The sequence below is a fragment of the Schistocerca serialis genome, unplaced genomic scaffold, assembly GCF_023864345.2.
Source record: "Schistocerca serialis cubense isolate TAMUIC-IGC-003099 unplaced genomic scaffold, iqSchSeri2.2 HiC_scaffold_556, whole genome shotgun sequence".
Taxonomy (NCBI): Eukaryota; Metazoa; Arthropoda; class Insecta; order Orthoptera; family Acrididae; genus Schistocerca; species Schistocerca serialis.
This window is the reverse complement of record NW_026048142.1, coordinates 15,591-31,517: the sequence shown is the minus strand read 5'-3', so window position 1 is coordinate 31,517 and position 15,927 is coordinate 15,591. Positions and strand designations below refer to the sequence as shown.

General features: G+C 49.8%; 28 non-coding genes across 28 annotated transcripts; all 28 read left to right on the top strand.

Moving 5' to 3' along the window:
• Positions 1-200: 200 nt before the first annotated feature.
• Positions 201-273, top strand: Trnak-uuu (transfer RNA lysine (anticodon UUU)). The gene has a single exon. It is a non-coding gene; the product is annotated as a tRNA-Lys (tRNA).
• Positions 274-411: 138 nt separating this feature from the next.
• Trnas-cga (transfer RNA serine (anticodon CGA)) lies at positions 412-493 on the top strand. The gene has a single exon. It is a non-coding gene; the product is annotated as a tRNA-Ser (tRNA).
• Positions 494-1,195: 702 nt separating this feature from the next.
• Positions 1,196-1,277, top strand: Trnas-uga (transfer RNA serine (anticodon UGA)). The gene has a single exon. It is a non-coding gene; the product is annotated as a tRNA-Ser (tRNA).
• A 590-nt stretch (positions 1,278-1,867) lies between these two features.
• Trnaf-gaa (transfer RNA phenylalanine (anticodon GAA)) lies at positions 1,868-1,940 on the top strand. The gene has a single exon. It is a non-coding gene; the product is annotated as a tRNA-Phe (tRNA).
• Positions 1,941-2,479: 539 nt separating this feature from the next.
• Positions 2,480-2,552, top strand: Trnak-uuu (transfer RNA lysine (anticodon UUU)). Its single transcript has one exon. It is a non-coding gene; the product is annotated as a tRNA-Lys (tRNA).
• A 138-nt stretch (positions 2,553-2,690) lies between these two features.
• Positions 2,691-2,772, top strand: Trnas-cga (transfer RNA serine (anticodon CGA)). Its single transcript has one exon. It is a non-coding gene; the product is annotated as a tRNA-Ser (tRNA).
• Positions 2,773-3,474: 702 nt separating this feature from the next.
• Positions 3,475-3,556, top strand: Trnas-uga (transfer RNA serine (anticodon UGA)). The gene has a single exon. It is a non-coding gene; the product is annotated as a tRNA-Ser (tRNA).
• Positions 3,557-4,146: 590 nt separating this feature from the next.
• Positions 4,147-4,219, top strand: Trnaf-gaa (transfer RNA phenylalanine (anticodon GAA)). Its single transcript has one exon. It is a non-coding gene; the product is annotated as a tRNA-Phe (tRNA).
• A 539-nt stretch (positions 4,220-4,758) lies between these two features.
• Trnak-uuu (transfer RNA lysine (anticodon UUU)) lies at positions 4,759-4,831 on the top strand. The gene has a single exon. It is a non-coding gene; the product is annotated as a tRNA-Lys (tRNA).
• A 137-nt stretch (positions 4,832-4,968) lies between these two features.
• On the top strand, positions 4,969-5,050 carry Trnas-cga (transfer RNA serine (anticodon CGA)). Its single transcript has one exon. It is a non-coding gene; the product is annotated as a tRNA-Ser (tRNA).
• Positions 5,051-5,752: 702 nt separating this feature from the next.
• Positions 5,753-5,834, top strand: Trnas-uga (transfer RNA serine (anticodon UGA)). Its single transcript has one exon. It is a non-coding gene; the product is annotated as a tRNA-Ser (tRNA).
• A 590-nt stretch (positions 5,835-6,424) lies between these two features.
• Trnaf-gaa (transfer RNA phenylalanine (anticodon GAA)) lies at positions 6,425-6,497 on the top strand. Its single transcript has one exon. It is a non-coding gene; the product is annotated as a tRNA-Phe (tRNA).
• Positions 6,498-7,036: 539 nt separating this feature from the next.
• On the top strand, positions 7,037-7,109 carry Trnak-uuu (transfer RNA lysine (anticodon UUU)). Its single transcript has one exon. It is a non-coding gene; the product is annotated as a tRNA-Lys (tRNA).
• Positions 7,110-7,247: 138 nt separating this feature from the next.
• Trnas-cga (transfer RNA serine (anticodon CGA)) lies at positions 7,248-7,329 on the top strand. Its single transcript has one exon. It is a non-coding gene; the product is annotated as a tRNA-Ser (tRNA).
• A 702-nt stretch (positions 7,330-8,031) lies between these two features.
• Positions 8,032-8,113, top strand: Trnas-uga (transfer RNA serine (anticodon UGA)). Its single transcript has one exon. It is a non-coding gene; the product is annotated as a tRNA-Ser (tRNA).
• A 590-nt stretch (positions 8,114-8,703) lies between these two features.
• On the top strand, positions 8,704-8,776 carry Trnaf-gaa (transfer RNA phenylalanine (anticodon GAA)). Its single transcript has one exon. It is a non-coding gene; the product is annotated as a tRNA-Phe (tRNA).
• Positions 8,777-9,315: 539 nt separating this feature from the next.
• On the top strand, positions 9,316-9,388 carry Trnak-uuu (transfer RNA lysine (anticodon UUU)). Its single transcript has one exon. It is a non-coding gene; the product is annotated as a tRNA-Lys (tRNA).
• A 138-nt stretch (positions 9,389-9,526) lies between these two features.
• On the top strand, positions 9,527-9,608 carry Trnas-cga (transfer RNA serine (anticodon CGA)). The gene has a single exon. It is a non-coding gene; the product is annotated as a tRNA-Ser (tRNA).
• A 702-nt stretch (positions 9,609-10,310) lies between these two features.
• On the top strand, positions 10,311-10,392 carry Trnas-uga (transfer RNA serine (anticodon UGA)). The gene has a single exon. It is a non-coding gene; the product is annotated as a tRNA-Ser (tRNA).
• Positions 10,393-10,982: 590 nt separating this feature from the next.
• Positions 10,983-11,055, top strand: Trnaf-gaa (transfer RNA phenylalanine (anticodon GAA)). Its single transcript has one exon. It is a non-coding gene; the product is annotated as a tRNA-Phe (tRNA).
• A 539-nt stretch (positions 11,056-11,594) lies between these two features.
• On the top strand, positions 11,595-11,667 carry Trnak-uuu (transfer RNA lysine (anticodon UUU)). The gene has a single exon. It is a non-coding gene; the product is annotated as a tRNA-Lys (tRNA).
• Positions 11,668-11,805: 138 nt separating this feature from the next.
• Positions 11,806-11,887, top strand: Trnas-cga (transfer RNA serine (anticodon CGA)). Its single transcript has one exon. It is a non-coding gene; the product is annotated as a tRNA-Ser (tRNA).
• A 702-nt stretch (positions 11,888-12,589) lies between these two features.
• Trnas-uga (transfer RNA serine (anticodon UGA)) lies at positions 12,590-12,671 on the top strand. Its single transcript has one exon. It is a non-coding gene; the product is annotated as a tRNA-Ser (tRNA).
• A 590-nt stretch (positions 12,672-13,261) lies between these two features.
• Trnaf-gaa (transfer RNA phenylalanine (anticodon GAA)) lies at positions 13,262-13,334 on the top strand. Its single transcript has one exon. It is a non-coding gene; the product is annotated as a tRNA-Phe (tRNA).
• Positions 13,335-13,873: 539 nt separating this feature from the next.
• Positions 13,874-13,946, top strand: Trnak-uuu (transfer RNA lysine (anticodon UUU)). The gene has a single exon. It is a non-coding gene; the product is annotated as a tRNA-Lys (tRNA).
• Positions 13,947-14,084: 138 nt separating this feature from the next.
• Trnas-cga (transfer RNA serine (anticodon CGA)) lies at positions 14,085-14,166 on the top strand. Its single transcript has one exon. It is a non-coding gene; the product is annotated as a tRNA-Ser (tRNA).
• Positions 14,167-14,868: 702 nt separating this feature from the next.
• Trnas-uga (transfer RNA serine (anticodon UGA)) lies at positions 14,869-14,950 on the top strand. Its single transcript has one exon. It is a non-coding gene; the product is annotated as a tRNA-Ser (tRNA).
• Positions 14,951-15,540: 590 nt separating this feature from the next.
• On the top strand, positions 15,541-15,613 carry Trnaf-gaa (transfer RNA phenylalanine (anticodon GAA)). The gene has a single exon. It is a non-coding gene; the product is annotated as a tRNA-Phe (tRNA).
• Positions 15,614-15,927: the final 314 nt, after the last annotated feature.

Below are 15,927 nucleotides of genomic sequence, written 5' to 3'. Positions count from 1 at the left end.
CGTAACAACTAGTGCAATTTGTTGTTGCATCGTGTGCCAGCAGTCTTCGAGAGTGTGTTACGAGCTTAGCGTGATAAGTTTGTAGACAGCATGTAGGCGACGTTTTATTAGTAACGGCCCCATACAGCGATTGCACAACAGTAAAGGACATGAGTCAATGTATAGTTGTGCATTGTGGGAGGTTTTGCAGCCTCGTCTGAGCCCGGATAGCTCAGTTGGTAGAGCATTAGGCTTTTAACCTAAGGGTCCAGGGTTCAAGGCCCCGTCGAGGCGGAAATTTTAACACTTTGGTAGCGATTCGTCTGGTAGCGGTGGAAACGCTACGGAAAATAATGCAGTTACGCCGTTTACTGACACCACAGTGCTTTAAACGGTAGCAGTTGCATGTGTCGGGAGAACACCGCGCTAACGGCAGTCGTGGCCGAGTGGTTAAGGCGTCTGACTCGAAATCAGATTCCCTCTGGGAGCGTAGGTTCGAATCCTACCGGCTGCGTGCGATTTTGCGTACAGAGGAGCAAACATTTTCGCACACATGTGACATGCGTGGGCGAATGCGGGTGCAAACCAGTGACGCCATTCTCAACAAGACGAAAATTTCCGTTTTAAGAATACTGAGTTTTCGCGACGACCGCTGCTTACTGTGGCTATCGGTTCACCTCACACTGACACTGACGCTGGGACTGCAGAAAGCCGTCGCTGAGATCGTGAGTTCACAGATGTGCTCGAAAGTGATGGACAGAGCGAACATTTCATTTTCTTTTTAAGAATCGCAATTTCCATCACTCGAGTGCGGCCAAAGCAGTGGTGCAGCGTTTCTTTTCTTAAGATCTCGCAGCTGCTTGGAGGTATGTCGATCGTTTTAAGACGACAGAAAACTAGCGTCAGCGGTGCGTCAGTGGGAAGTCGGTGAAGTCGCCATCGGAGCCATAAGCCAGTAATTACGACATACGAATCACTCGCGCACCGCGCAGCTGTACGATAATGCTCGTGCGTGGGCCCGCATAGCTGAGTCGGTAGAGCGCTAGGTTTTCAACCAAAGGGTCCTGGGTTCAAGTCCCTGTCTGGGCGAAAATTAATACACTTTCGTAACGGCTAATGGAAACCCTACAGAAAAGAGTGAGGCCACGCCGTTTTCTGCCATCAGATTGCTTCTAAAGATGGCGGTTTCAGTTGTCGGGAGTCGCTTCCGCCACCGGCAGTCGTGGCCGAGTGGTTAAGGCGTCTGACTTGAAATCAGATTCCCTCTGGGAGCGTAGGTTCGAGTCCTGCCGACTGCGAAAATTTTCTCGCTCTCAAAAGGCGGACGTTCAGCTGCATCCTAGCAGTTGCGTCACTACTAAACACGTGGGTCACCAGCAATGTGCAGTGCTATTTGATCCAGGGCGCAGCGTTACAGTCGCGCCCAGAAGCCGCAGCTCATCTCCGCGTCTCACAGCCGTCCACCTGGTGTTAGTACAAGTGTCGCCTCACTGGGCAGTGCAGATGTGTCCATTTTAGCTTGCAGACGATGACGTGTAGCAATTTATGAGCTAACGCAAGTCGTATGTTTTACCGTGTGTATCTGCTAGATACTGCCTCTCATACGGTGGAGAGACTCACTCCTTCTTGTGTCTCGTTCTCCGCACACGAGTTGCCCCTGGCATCGATATAGCACGGGTTTTCTAGCGTCAGCGAAGTCAATATTACACGAATCGAGTCGACATGTTTGCTTGTTACGATGACGGAAGAAGAAGAAATGTGTGTGGAACTTCACTGCATCGGCTGCTCGCCTTTCAGCGCCCCTGTGTCTTATCAGACGAAGGTGACTGTGAAATTGGCAACGAGGCAGAGGTTAACGAACACATGCAAATGGCAACCTTCGACGTCAGCCGAAATAGCTCAGTTGGGAGAGCGTTAGACTGAAGATCTAAAGGTCCCTGGTTCGATCCCGGGTTTCGGCAGGTATTCGTTTTGATGCGACGCCAATGGAATTACTCTGCGTTTGTGATAATGCAACTACCGCTGACAACAAAAATGACTCTCTCCTGTAGCTGTTCTGGTTGTCTAGTGCATGCCATAAGAGGAACTCACTAGACAACTAACTCCCCTAGAAGCAAAAGAATTAAAAATATCCTACCGACTGCATTCCTTTTTCTGTGTCAGGTGGTGAAGAACGTCTTCAACGGAACCGTGAAATGAGCGAAAGCGTGGGAAACATTGCATTCGAAATGCTTGTGAATTTTCCAATTGCCCAGTGAGTGTCGACAAAACACGTAAATTCTCTGCTCCGACGTATGAGGCGTAACAACTAGTGCAATTTGTTGTTGCATCGTGTGCCAGCAGTCTTCGAGAGTGTGTTACGAGCTTAGCGTGATAAGTTTGTAGACAGCATGTAGGCGACGTTTTATTAGTAACGGCCCCATACAGCGATTGCACAACAGTAAAGGACATGAGTCAATGTATAGTTGTGCATTGTGGGAGGTTTTGCAGCCTCGTCTGAGCCCGGATAGCTCAGTTGGTAGAGCATTAGGCTTTTAACCTAAGGGTCCAGGGTTCAAGGCCCCGTCGAGGCGGAAATTTTAACACTTTGGTAGCGATTCGTCTGGTAGCGGTGGAAACGCTACGGAAAATAATGCAGTTACGCCGTTTACTGACACCACAGTGCTTTAAACGGTAGCAGTTGCATGTGTCGGGAGAACACCGCGCTAACGGCAGTCGTGGCCGAGTGGTTAAGGCGTCTGACTCGAAATCAGATTCCCTCTGGGAGCGTAGGTTCGAATCCTACCGGCTGCGTGCGATTTTGCGTACAGAGGAGCAAACATTTTCGCACACATGTGACATGCGTGGGCGAATGCGGGTGCAAACCAGTGACGCCATTCTCAACAAGACGAAAATTTCCGTTTTAAGAATACTGAGTTTTCGCGACGACCGCTGCTTACTGTGGCTATCGGTTCACCTCACACTGACACTGACGCTGGGACTGCAGAAAGCCGTCGCTGAGATCGTGAGTTCACAGATGTGCTCGAAAGTGATGGACAGAGCGAACATTTCATTTTCTTTTTAAGAATCGCAATTTCCATCACTCGAGTGCGGCCAAAGCAGTGGTGCAGCGTTTCTTTTCTTAAGATCTCGCAGCTGCTTGGAGGTATGTCGATCGTTTTAAGACGACAGAAAACTAGCGTCAGCGGTGCGTCAGTGGGAAGTCGGTGAAGTCGCCATCGGAGCCATAAGCCAGTAATTACGACATACGAATCACTCGCGCACCGCGCAGCTGTACGATAATGCTCGTGCGTGGGCCCGCATAGCTGAGTCGGTAGAGCGCTAGGTTTTCAACCAAAGGGTCCTGGGTTCAAGTCCCTGTCTGGGCGAAAATTAATACACTTTCGTAACGGCTAATGGAAACCCTACAGAAAAGAGTGAGGCCACGCCGTTTTCTGCCATCAGATTGCTTCTAAAGATGGCGGTTTCAGTTGTCGGGAGTCGCTTCCGCCACCGGCAGTCGTGGCCGAGTGGTTAAGGCGTCTGACTTGAAATCAGATTCCCTCTGGGAGCGTAGGTTCGAGTCCTGCCGACTGCGAAAATTTTCTCGCTCTCAAAAGGCGGACGTTCAGCTGCATCCTAGCAGTTGCGTCACTACTAAACACGTGGGTCACCAGCAATGTGCAGTGCTATTTGATCCAGGGCGCAGCGTTACAGTCGCGCCCAGAAGCCGCAGCTCATCTCCGCGTCTCACAGCCGTCCACCTGGTGTTAGTACAAGTGTCGCCTCACTGGGCAGTGCAGATGTGTCCATTTTAGCTTGCAGACGATGACGTGTAGCAATTTATGAGCTAACGCAAGTCGTATGTTTTACCGTGTGTATCTGCTAGATACTGCCTCTCATACGGTGGAGAGACTCACTCCTTCTTGTGTCTCGTTCTCCGCACACGAGTTGCCCCTGGCATCGATATAGCACGGGTTTTCTAGCGTCAGCGAAGTCAATATTACACGAATCGAGTCGACATGTTTGCTTGTTACGATGACGGAAGAAGAAGAAATGTGTGTGGAACTTCACTGCATCGGCTGCTCGCCTTTCAGCGCCCCTGTGTCTTATCAGACGAAGGTGACTGTGAAATTGGCAACGAGGCAGAGGTTAACGAACACATGCAAATGGCAACCTTCGACGTCAGCCGAAATAGCTCAGTTGGGAGAGCGTTAGACTGAAGATCTAAAGGTCCCTGGTTCGATCCCGGGTTTCGGCAGGTATTCGTTTTGATGCGACGCCAATGGAATTACTCTGCGTTTGTGATAATGCAACTACCGCTGACAACAAAAATGACTCTCTCCTGTAGCTGTTCTGGTTGTCTAGTGCATGCCATAAGAGGAACTCACTAGACAACTAACTCCCCTAGAAGCAAAAGAATTAAAAATATCCTACCGACTGCATTCCTTTTTCTGTGTCAGGTGGTGAAGAACGTCTTCAACGGAACCGTGAAATGAGCGAAAGCGTGGGAAACATTGCATTCGAAATGCTTGTGAATTTTCCAATTGCCCAGTGAGTGTCGACAAAACACGTAAATTCTCTGCTCCGACGTATGAGGCGTAACAACTAGTGCAATTTGTTGTTGCATCGTGTGCCAGCAGTCTTCGAGAGTGTGTTACGAGCTTAGCGTGATAAGTTTGTAGACAGCATGTAGGCGACGTTTTATTAGTAACGGCCCCATACAGCGATTGCACAACAGTAAAGGACATGAGTCAATGTATAGTTGTGCATTGTGGGAGGTTTTGCAGCCTCGTCTGAGCCCGGATAGCTCAGTTGGTAGAGCATTAGGCTTTTAACCTAAGGGTCCAGGGTTCAAGGCCCCGTCGAGGCGGAAATTTTAACACTTTGGTAGCGATTCGTCTGGTAGCGGTGGAACGCTACGGAAAATAATGCAGTTACGCCGTTTACTGACACCACAGTGCTTTAAACGGTAGCAGTTGCATGTGTCGGGAGAACACCGCGCTAACGGCAGTCGTGGCCGAGTGGTTAAGGCGTCTGACTCGAAATCAGATTCCCTCTGGGAGCGTAGGTTCGAATCCTACCGGCTGCGTGCGATTTTGCGTACAGAGGAGCAAACATTTTCGCACACATGTGACATGCGTGGGCGAATGCGGGTGCAAACCAGTGACGCCATTCTCAACAAGACGAAAATTTCCGTTTTAAGAATACTGAGTTTTCGCGACGACCGCTGCTTACTGTGGCTATCGGTTCACCTCACACTGACACTGACGCTGGGACTGCAGAAAGCCGTCGCTGAGATCGTGAGTTCACAGATGTGCTCGAAAGTGATGGACAGAGCGAACATTTCATTTTCTTTTTAAGAATCGCAATTTCCATCACTCGAGTGCGGCCAAAGCAGTGGTGCAGCGTTTCTTTTCTTAAGATCTCGCAGCTGCTTGGAGGTATGTCGATCGTTTTAAGACGACAGAAAACTAGCGTCAGCGGTGCGTCAGTGGGAAGTCGGTGAAGTCGCCATCGGAGCCATAAGCCAGTAATTACGACATACGAATCACTCGCGCACCGCGCAGCTGTACGATAATGCTCGTGCGTGGGCCCGCATAGCTGAGTCGGTAGAGCGCTAGGTTTTCAACCAAAGGGTCCTGGGTTCAAGTCCCTGTCTGGGCGAAAATTAATACACTTTCGTAACGGCTAATGGAAACCCTACAGAAAAGAGTGAGGCCACGCCGTTTTCTGCCATCAGATTGCTTCTAAAGATGGCGGTTTCAGTTGTCGGGAGTCGCTTCCGCCACCGGCAGTCGTGGCCGAGTGGTTAAGGCGTCTGACTTGAAATCAGATTCCCTCTGGGAGCGTAGGTTCGAGTCCTGCCGACTGCGAAAATTTTCTCGCTCTCAAAAGGCGGACGTTCAGCTGCATCCTAGCAGTTGCGTCACTACTAAACACGTGGGTCACCAGCAATGTGCAGTGCTATTTGATCCAGGGCGCAGCGTTACAGTCGCGCCCAGAAGCCGCAGCTCATCTCCGCGTCTCACAGCCGTCCACCTGGTGTTAGTACAAGTGTCGCCTCACTGGGCAGTGCAGATGTGTCCATTTTAGCTTGCAGACGATGACGTGTAGCAATTTATGAGCTAACGCAAGTCGTATGTTTTACCGTGTGTATCTGCTAGATACTGCCTCTCATACGGTGGAGAGACTCACTCCTTCTTGTGTCTCGTTCTCCGCACACGAGTTGCCCCTGGCATCGATATAGCACGGGTTTTCTAGCGTCAGCGAAGTCAATATTACACGAATCGAGTCGACATGTTTGCTTGTTACGATGACGGAAGAAGAAGAAATGTGTGTGGAACTTCACTGCATCGGCTGCTCGCCTTTCAGCGCCCCTGTGTCTTATCAGACGAAGGTGACTGTGAAATTGGCAACGAGGCAGAGGTTAACGAACACATGCAAATGGCAACCTTCGACGTCAGCCGAAATAGCTCAGTTGGGAGAGCGTTAGACTGAAGATCTAAAGGTCCCTGGTTCGATCCCGGGTTTCGGCAGGTATTCGTTTTGATGCGACGCCAATGGAATTACTCTGCGTTTGTGATAATGCAACTACCGCTGACAACAAAAATGACTCTCTCCTGTAGCTGTTCTGGTTGTCTAGTGCATGCCATAAGAGGAACTCACTAGACAACTAACTCCCCTAGAAGCAAAAGAATTAAAAATATCCTACCGACTGCATTCCTTTTTCTGTGTCAGGTGGTGAAGAACGTCTTCAACGGAACCGTGAAATGAGCGAAAGCGTGGGAAACATTGCATTCGAAATGCTTGTGAATTTTCCAATTGCCCAGTGAGTGTCGACAAAACACGTAAATTCTCTGCTCCGACGTATGAGGCGTAACAACTAGTGCAATTTGTTGTTGCATCGTGTGCCAGCAGTCTTCGAGAGTGTGTTACGAGCTTAGCGTGATAAGTTTGTAGACAGCATGTAGGCGACGTTTTATTAGTAACGGCCCCATACAGCGATTGCACAACAGTAAAGGACATGAGTCAATGTATAGTTGTGCATTGTGGGAGGTTTTGCAGCCTCGTCTGAGCCCGGATAGCTCAGTTGGTAGAGCATTAGGCTTTTAACCTAAGGGTCCAGGGTTCAAGGCCCCGTCGAGGCGGAAATTTTAACACTTTGGTAGCGATTCGTCTGGTAGCGGTGGAAACGCTACGGAAAATAATGCAGTTACGCCGTTTACTGACACCACAGTGCTTTAAACGGTAGCAGTTGCATGTGTCGGGAGAACACCGCGCTAACGGCAGTCGTGGCCGAGTGGTTAAGGCGTCTGACTCGAAATCAGATTCCCTCTGGGAGCGTAGGTTCGAATCCTACCGGCTGCGTGCGATTTTGCGTACAGAGGAGCAAACATTTTCGCACACATGTGACATGCGTGGGCGAATGCGGGTGCAAACCAGTGACGCCATTCTCAACAAGACGAAAATTTCCGTTTTAAGAATACTGAGTTTTCGCGACGACCGCTGCTTACTGTGGCTATCGGTTCACCTCACACTGACACTGACGCTGGGACTGCAGAAAGCCGTCGCTGAGATCGTGAGTTCACAGATGTGCTCGAAAGTGATGGACAGAGCGAACATTTCATTTTCTTTTTAAGAATCGCAATTTCCATCACTCGAGTGCGGCCAAAGCAGTGGTGCAGCGTTTCTTTTCTTAAGATCTCGCAGCTGCTTGGAGGTATGTCGATCGTTTTAAGACGACAGAAAACTAGCGTCAGCGGTGCGTCAGTGGGAAGTCGGTGAAGTCGCCATCGGAGCCATAAGCCAGTAATTACGACATACGAATCACTCGCGCACCGCGCAGCTGTACGATAATGCTCGTGCGTGGGCCCGCATAGCTGAGTCGGTAGAGCGCTAGGTTTTCAACCAAAGGGTCCTGGGTTCAAGTCCCTGTCTGGGCGAAAATTAATACACTTTCGTAACGGCTAATGGAAACCCTACAGAAAAGAGTGAGGCCACGCCGTTTTCTGCCATCAGATTGCTTCTAAAGATGGCGGTTTCAGTTGTCGGGAGTCGCTTCCGCCACCGGCAGTCGTGGCCGAGTGGTTAAGGCGTCTGACTTGAAATCAGATTCCCTCTGGGAGCGTAGGTTCGAGTCCTGCCGACTGCGAAAATTTTCTCGCTCTCAAAAGGCGGACGTTCAGCTGCATCCTAGCAGTTGCGTCACTACTAAACACGTGGGTCACCAGCAATGTGCAGTGCTATTTGATCCAGGGCGCAGCGTTACAGTCGCGCCCAGAAGCCGCAGCTCATCTCCGCGTCTCACAGCCGTCCACCTGGTGTTAGTACAAGTGTCGCCTCACTGGGCAGTGCAGATGTGTCCATTTTAGCTTGCAGACGATGACGTGTAGCAATTTATGAGCTAACGCAAGTCGTATGTTTTACCGTGTGTATCTGCTAGATACTGCCTCTCATACGGTGGAGAGACTCACTCCTTCTTGTGTCTCGTTCTCCGCACACGAGTTGCCCCTGGCATCGATATAGCACGGGTTTTCTAGCGTCAGCGAAGTCAATATTACACGAATCGAGTCGACATGTTTGCTTGTTACGATGACGGAAGAAGAAGAAATGTGTGTGGAACTTCACTGCATCGGCTGCTCGCCTTTCAGCGCCCCTGTGTCTTATCAGACGAAGGTGACTGTGAAATTGGCAACGAGGCAGAGGTTAACGAACACATGCAAATGGCAACCTTCGACGTCAGCCGAAATAGCTCAGTTGGGAGAGCGTTAGACTGAAGATCTAAAGGTCACTGGTTCGATCCCGGGTTTCGGCAGGTATTCGTTTTGATGCGACGCCAATGGAATTACTCTGCGTTTGTGATAATGCAACTACCGCTGACAACAAAAATGACTCTCTCCTGTAGCTGTTCTGGTTGTCTAGTGCATGCCATAAGAGGAACTCACTAGACAACTAACTCCCCTAGAAGCAAAAGAATTAAAAATATCCTACCGACTGCATTCCTTTTTCTGTGTCAGGTGGTGAAGAACGTCTTCAACGGAACCGTGAAATGAGCGAAAGCGTGGGAAACATTGCATTCGAAATGCTTGTGAATTTTCCAATTGCCCAGTGAGTGTCGACAAAACACGTAAATTCTCTGCTCCGACGTATGAGGCGTAACAACTAGTGCAATTTGTTGTTGCATCGTGTGCCAGCAGTCTTCGAGAGTGTGTTACGAGCTTAGCGTGATAAGTTTGTAGACAGCATGTAGGCGACGTTTTATTAGTAACGGCCCCATACAGCGATTGCACAACAGTAAAGGACATGAGTCAATGTATAGTTGTGCATTGTGGGAGGTTTTGCAGCCTCGTCTGAGCCCGGATAGCTCAGTTGGTAGAGCATTAGGCTTTTAACCTAAGGGTCCAGGGTTCAAGGCCCCGTCGAGGCGGAAATTTTAACACTTTGGTAGCGATTCGTCTGGTAGCGGTGGAAACGCTACGGAAAATAATGCAGTTACGCCGTTTACTGACACCACAGTGCTTTAAACGGTAGCAGTTGCATGTGTCGGGAGAACACCGCGCTAACGGCAGTCGTGGCCGAGTGGTTAAGGCGTCTGACTCGAAATCAGATTCCCTCTGGGAGCGTAGGTTCGAATCCTACCGGCTGCGTGCGATTTTGCGTACAGAGGAGCAAACATTTTCGCACACATGTGACATGCGTGGGCGAATGCGGGTGCAAACCAGTGACGCCATTCTCAACAAGACGAAAATTTCCGTTTTAAGAATACTGAGTTTTCGCGACGACCGCTGCTTACTGTGGCTATCGGTTCACCTCACACTGACACTGACGCTGGGACTGCAGAAAGCCGTCGCTGAGATCGTGAGTTCACAGATGTGCTCGAAAGTGATGGACAGAGCGAACATTTCATTTTCTTTTTAAGAATCGCAATTTCCATCACTCGAGTGCGGCCAAAGCAGTGGTGCAGCGTTTCTTTTCTTAAGATCTCGCAGCTGCTTGGAGGTATGTCGATCGTTTTAAGACGACAGAAAACTAGCGTCAGCGGTGCGTCAGTGGGAAGTCGGTGAAGTCGCCATCGGAGCCATAAGCCAGTAATTACGACATACGAATCACTCGCGCACCGCGCAGCTGTACGATAATGCTCGTGCGTGGGCCCGCATAGCTGAGTCGGTAGAGCGCTAGGTTTTCAACCAAAGGGTCCTGGGTTCAAGTCCCTGTCTGGGCGAAAATTAATACACTTTCGTAACGGCTAATGGAAACCCTACAGAAAAGAGTGAGGCCACGCCGTTTTCTGCCATCAGATTGCTTCTAAAGATGGCGGTTTCAGTTGTCGGGAGTCGCTTCCGCCACCGGCAGTCGTGGCCGAGTGGTTAAGGCGTCTGACTTGAAATCAGATTCCCTCTGGGAGCGTAGGTTCGAGTCCTGCCGACTGCGAAAATTTTCTCGCTCTCAAAAGGCGGACGTTCAGCTGCATCCTAGCAGTTGCGTCACTACTAAACACGTGGGTCACCAGCAATGTGCAGTGCTATTTGATCCAGGGCGCAGCGTTACAGTCGCGCCCAGAAGCCGCAGCTCATCTCCGCGTCTCACAGCCGTCCACCTGGTGTTAGTACAAGTGTCGCCTCACTGGGCAGTGCAGATGTGTCCATTTTAGCTTGCAGACGATGACGTGTAGCAATTTATGAGCTAACGCAAGTCGTATGTTTTACCGTGTGTATCTGCTAGATACTGCCTCTCATACGGTGGAGAGACTCACTCCTTCTTGTGTCTCGTTCTCCGCACACGAGTTGCCCCTGGCATCGATATAGCACGGGTTTTCTAGCGTCAGCGAAGTCAATATTACACGAATCGAGTCGACATGTTTGCTTGTTACGATGACGGAAGAAGAAGAAATGTGTGTGGAACTTCACTGCATCGGCTGCTCGCCTTTCAGCGCCCCTGTGTCTTATCAGACGAAGGTGACTGTGAAATTGGCAACGAGGCAGAGGTTAACGAACACATGCAAATGGCAACCTTCGACGTCAGCCGAAATAGCTCAGTTGGGAGAGCGTTAGACTGAAGATCTAAAGGTCCCTGGTTCGATCCCGGGTTTCGGCAGGTATTCGTTTTGATGCGACGCCAATGGAATTACTCTGCGTTTGTGATAATGCAACTACCGCTGACAACAAAAATGACTCTCTCCTGTAGCTGTTCTGGTTGTCTAGTGCATGCCATAAGAGGAACTCACTAGACAACTAACTCCCCTAGAAGCAAAAGAATTAAAAATATCCTACCGACTGCATTCCTTTTTCTGTGTCAGGTGGTGAAGAACGTCTTCAACGGAACCGTGAAATGAGCGAAAGCGTGGGAAACATTGCATTCGAAATGCTTGTGAATTTTCCAATTGCCCAGTGAGTGTCGACAAAACACGTAAATTCTCTGCTCCGACGTATGAGGCGTAACAACTAGTGCAATTTGTTGTTGCATCGTGTGCCAGCAGTCTTCGAGAGTGTGTTACGAGCTTAGCGTGATAAGTTTGTAGACAGCATGTAGGCGACGTTTTATTAGTAACGGCCCCATACAGCGATTGCACAACAGTAAAGGACATGAGTCAATGTATAGTTGTGCATTGTGGGAGGTTTTGCAGCCTCGTCTGAGCCCGGATAGCTCAGTTGGTAGAGCATTAGGCTTTTAACCTAAGGGTCCAGGGTTCAAGGCCCCGTCGAGGCGGAAATTTTAACACTTTGGTAGCGATTCGTCTGGTAGCGGTGGAAACGCTACGGAAAATAATGCAGTTACGCCGTTTACTGACACCACAGTGCTTTAAACGGTAGCAGTTGCATGTGTCGGGAGAACACCGCGCTAACGGCAGTCGTGGCCGAGTGGTTAAGGCGTCTGACTCGAAATCAGATTCCCTCTGGGAGCGTAGGTTCGAATCCTACCGGCTGCGTGCGATTTTGCGTACAGAGGAGCAAACATTTTCGCACACATGTGACATGCGTGGGCGAATGCGGGTGCAAACCAGTGACGCCATTCTCAACAAGACGAAAATTTCCGTTTTAAGAATACTGAGTTTTCGCGACGACCGCTGCTTACTGTGGCTATCGGTTCACCTCACACTGACACTGACGCTGGGACTGCAGAAAGCCGTCGCTGAGATCGTGAGTTCACAGATGTGCTCGAAAGTGATGGACAGAGCGAACATTTCATTTTCTTTTTAAGAATCGCAATTTCCATCACTCGAGTGCGGCCAAAGCAGTGGTGCAGCGTTTCTTTTCTTAAGATCTCGCAGCTGCTTGGAGGTATGTCGATCGTTTTAAGACGACAGAAAACTAGCGTCAGCGGTGCGTCAGTGGGAAGTCGGTGAAGTCGCCATCGGAGCCATAAGCCAGTAATTACGACATACGAATCACTCGCGCACCGCGCAGCTGTACGATAATGCTCGTGCGTGGGCCCGCATAGCTGAGTCGGTAGAGCGCTAGGTTTTCAACCAAAGGGTCCTGGGTTCAAGTCCCTGTCTGGGCGAAAATTAATACACTTTCGTAACGGCTAATGGAAACCCTACAGAAAAGAGTGAGGCCACGCCGTTTTCTGCCATCAGATTGCTTCTAAAGATGGCGGTTTCAGTTGTCGGGAGTCGCTTCCGCCACCGGCAGTCGTGGCCGAGTGGTTAAGGCGTCTGACTTGAAATCAGATTCCCTCTGGGAGCGTAGGTTCGAGTCCTGCCGACTGCGAAAATTTTCTCGCTCTCAAAAGGCGGACGTTCAGCTGCATCCTAGCAGTTGCGTCACTACTAAACACGTGGGTCACCAGCAATGTGCAGTGCTATTTGATCCAGGGCGCAGCGTTACAGTCGCGCCCAGAAGCCGCAGCTCATCTCCGCGTCTCACAGCCGTCCACCTGGTGTTAGTACAAGTGTCGCCTCACTGGGCAGTGCAGATGTGTCCATTTTAGCTTGCAGACGATGACGTGTAGCAATTTATGAGCTAACGCAAGTCGTATGTTTTACCGTGTGTATCTGCTAGATACTGCCTCTCATACGGTGGAGAGACTCACTCCTTCTTGTGTCTCGTTCTCCGCACACGAGTTGCCCCTGGCATCGATATAGCACGGGTTTTCTAGCGTCAGCGAAGTCAATATTACACGAATCGAGTCGACATGTTTGCTTGTTACGATGACGGAAGAAGAAGAAATGTGTGTGGAACTTCACTGCATCGGCTGCTCGCCTTTCAGCGCCCCTGTGTCTTATCAGACGAAGGTGACTGTGAAATTGGCAACGAGGCAGAGGTTAACGAACACATGCAAATGGCAACCTTCGACGTCAGCCGAAATAGCTCAGTTGGGAGAGCGTTAGACTGAAGATCTAAAGGTCCCTGGTTCGATCCCGGGTTTCGGCAGGTATTCGTTTTGATGCGACGCCAATGGAATTACTCTGCGTTTGTGATAATGCAACTACCGCTGACAACAAAAATGACTCTCTCCTGTAGCTGTTCTGGTTGTCTAGTGCATGCCATAAGAGGAACTCACTAGACAACTAACTCCCCTAGAAGCAAAAGAATTAAAAATATCCTACCGACTGCATTCCTTTTTCTGTGTCAGGTGGTGAAGAACGTCTTCAACGGAACCGTGAAATGAGCGAAAGCGTGGGAAACATTGCATTCGAAATGCTTGTGAATTTTCCAATTGCCCAGTGAGTGTCGACAAAACACGTAAATTCTCTGCTCCGACGTATGAGGCGTAACAACTAGTGCAATTTGTTGTTGCATCGTGTGCCAGCAGTCTTCGAGAGTGTGTTACGAGCTTAGCGTGATAAGTTTGTAGACAGCATGTAGGCGACGTTTTATTAGTAACGGCCCCATACAGCGATTGCACAACAGTAAAGGACATGAGTCAATGTATAGTTGTGCATTGTGGGAGGTTTTGCAGCCTCGTCTGAGCCCGGATAGCTCAGTTGGTAGAGCATTAGGCTTTTAACCTAAGGGTCCAGGGTTCAAGGCCCCGTCGAGGCGGAAATTTTAACACTTTGGTAGCGATTCGTCTGGTAGCGGTGGAAACGCTACGGAAAATAATGCAGTTACGCCGTTTACTGACACCACAGTGCTTTAAACGGTAGCAGTTGCATGTGTCGGGAGAACACCGCGCTAACGGCAGTCGTGGCCGAGTGGTTAAGGCGTCTGACTCGAAATCAGATTCCCTCTGGGAGCGTAGGTTCGAATCCTACCGGCTGCGTGCGATTTTGCGTACAGAGGAGCAAACATTTTCGCACACATGTGACATGCGTGGGCGAATGCGGGTGCAAACCAGTGACGCCATTCTCAACAAGACGAAAATTTCCGTTTTAAGAATACTGAGTTTTCGCGACGACCGCTGCTTACTGTGGCTATCGGTTCACCTCACACTGACACTGACGCTGGGACTGCAGAAAGCCGTCGCTGAGATCGTGAGTTCACAGATGTGCTCGAAAGTGATGGACAGAGCGAACATTTCATTTTCTTTTTAAGAATCGCAATTTCCATCACTCGAGTGCGGCCAAAGCAGTGGTGCAGCGTTTCTTTTCTTAAGATCTCGCAGCTGCTTGGAGGTATGTCGATCGTTTTAAGACGACAGAAAACTAGCGTCAGCGGTGCGTCAGTGGGAAGTCGGTGAAGTCGCCATCGGAGCCATAAGCCAGTAATTACGACATACGAATCACTCGCGCACCGCGCAGCTGTACGATAATGCTCGTGCGTGGGCCCGCATAGCTGAGTCGGTAGAGCGCTAGGTTTTCAACCAAAGGGTCCTGGGTTCAAGTCCCTGTCTGGGCGAAAATTAATACACTTTCGTAACGGCTAATGGAAACCCTACAGAAAAGAGTGAGGCCACGCCGTTTTCTGCCATCAGATTGCTTCTAAAGATGGCGGTTTCAGTTGTCGGGAGTCGCTTCCGCCACCGGCAGTCGTGGCCGAGTGGTTAAGGCGTCTGACTTGAAATCAGATTCCCTCTGGGAGCGTAGGTTCGAGTCCTGCCGACTGCGAAAATTTTCTCGCTCTCAAAAGGCGGACGTTCAGCTGCATCCTAGCAGTTGCGTCACTACTAAACACGTGGGTCACCAGCAATGTGCAGTGCTATTTGATCCAGGGCGCAGCGTTACAGTCGCGCCCAGAAGCCGCAGCTCATCTCCGCGTCTCACAGCCGTCCACCTGGTGTTAGTACAAGTGTCGCCTCACTGGGCAGTGCAGATGTGTCCATTTTAGCTTGCAGACGATGACGTGTAGCAATTTATGAGCTAACGCAAGTCGTATGTTTTACCGTGTGTATCTGCTAGATACTGCCTCTCATACGGTGGAGAGACTCACTCCTTCTTGTGTCTCGTTCTCCGCACACGAGTTGCCCCTGGCATCGATATAGCACGGGTTTTCTAGCGTCAGCGAAGTCAATATTACACGAATCGAGTCGACATGTTTGCTTGTTACGATGACGGAAGAAGAAGAAATGTGTGTGGAACTTCACTGCATCGGCTGCTCGCCTTTCAGCGCCCCTGTGTCTTATCAGACGAAGGTGACTGTGAAATTGGCAACGAGGCAGAGGTTAACGAACACATGCAAATGGCAACCTTCGACGTCAGCCGAAATAGCTCAGTTGGGAGAGCGTTAGACTGAAGATCTAAAGGTCCCTGGTTCGATCCCGGGTTTCGGCAGGTATTCGTTTTGATGCGACGCCAATGGAATTACTCTGCGTTTGTGATAATGCAACTACCGCTGACAACAAAAATGACTCTCTCCTGTAGCTGTTCTGGTTGTCTAGTGCATGCCATAAGAGGAACTCACTAGACAACTAACTCCCCTAGAAGCAAAAGAATTAAAAATATCCTACCGACTGCATTCCTTTTTCTGTGTCAGGTGGTGAAGAACGTCTTCAACGGAACCGTGAAATGAGCGAAAGCGTGGGAAACATTGCATTCGAAATGCTTGTGAATTTTCCAATTGCCCAGTGAGTGTCGACAAAACACGT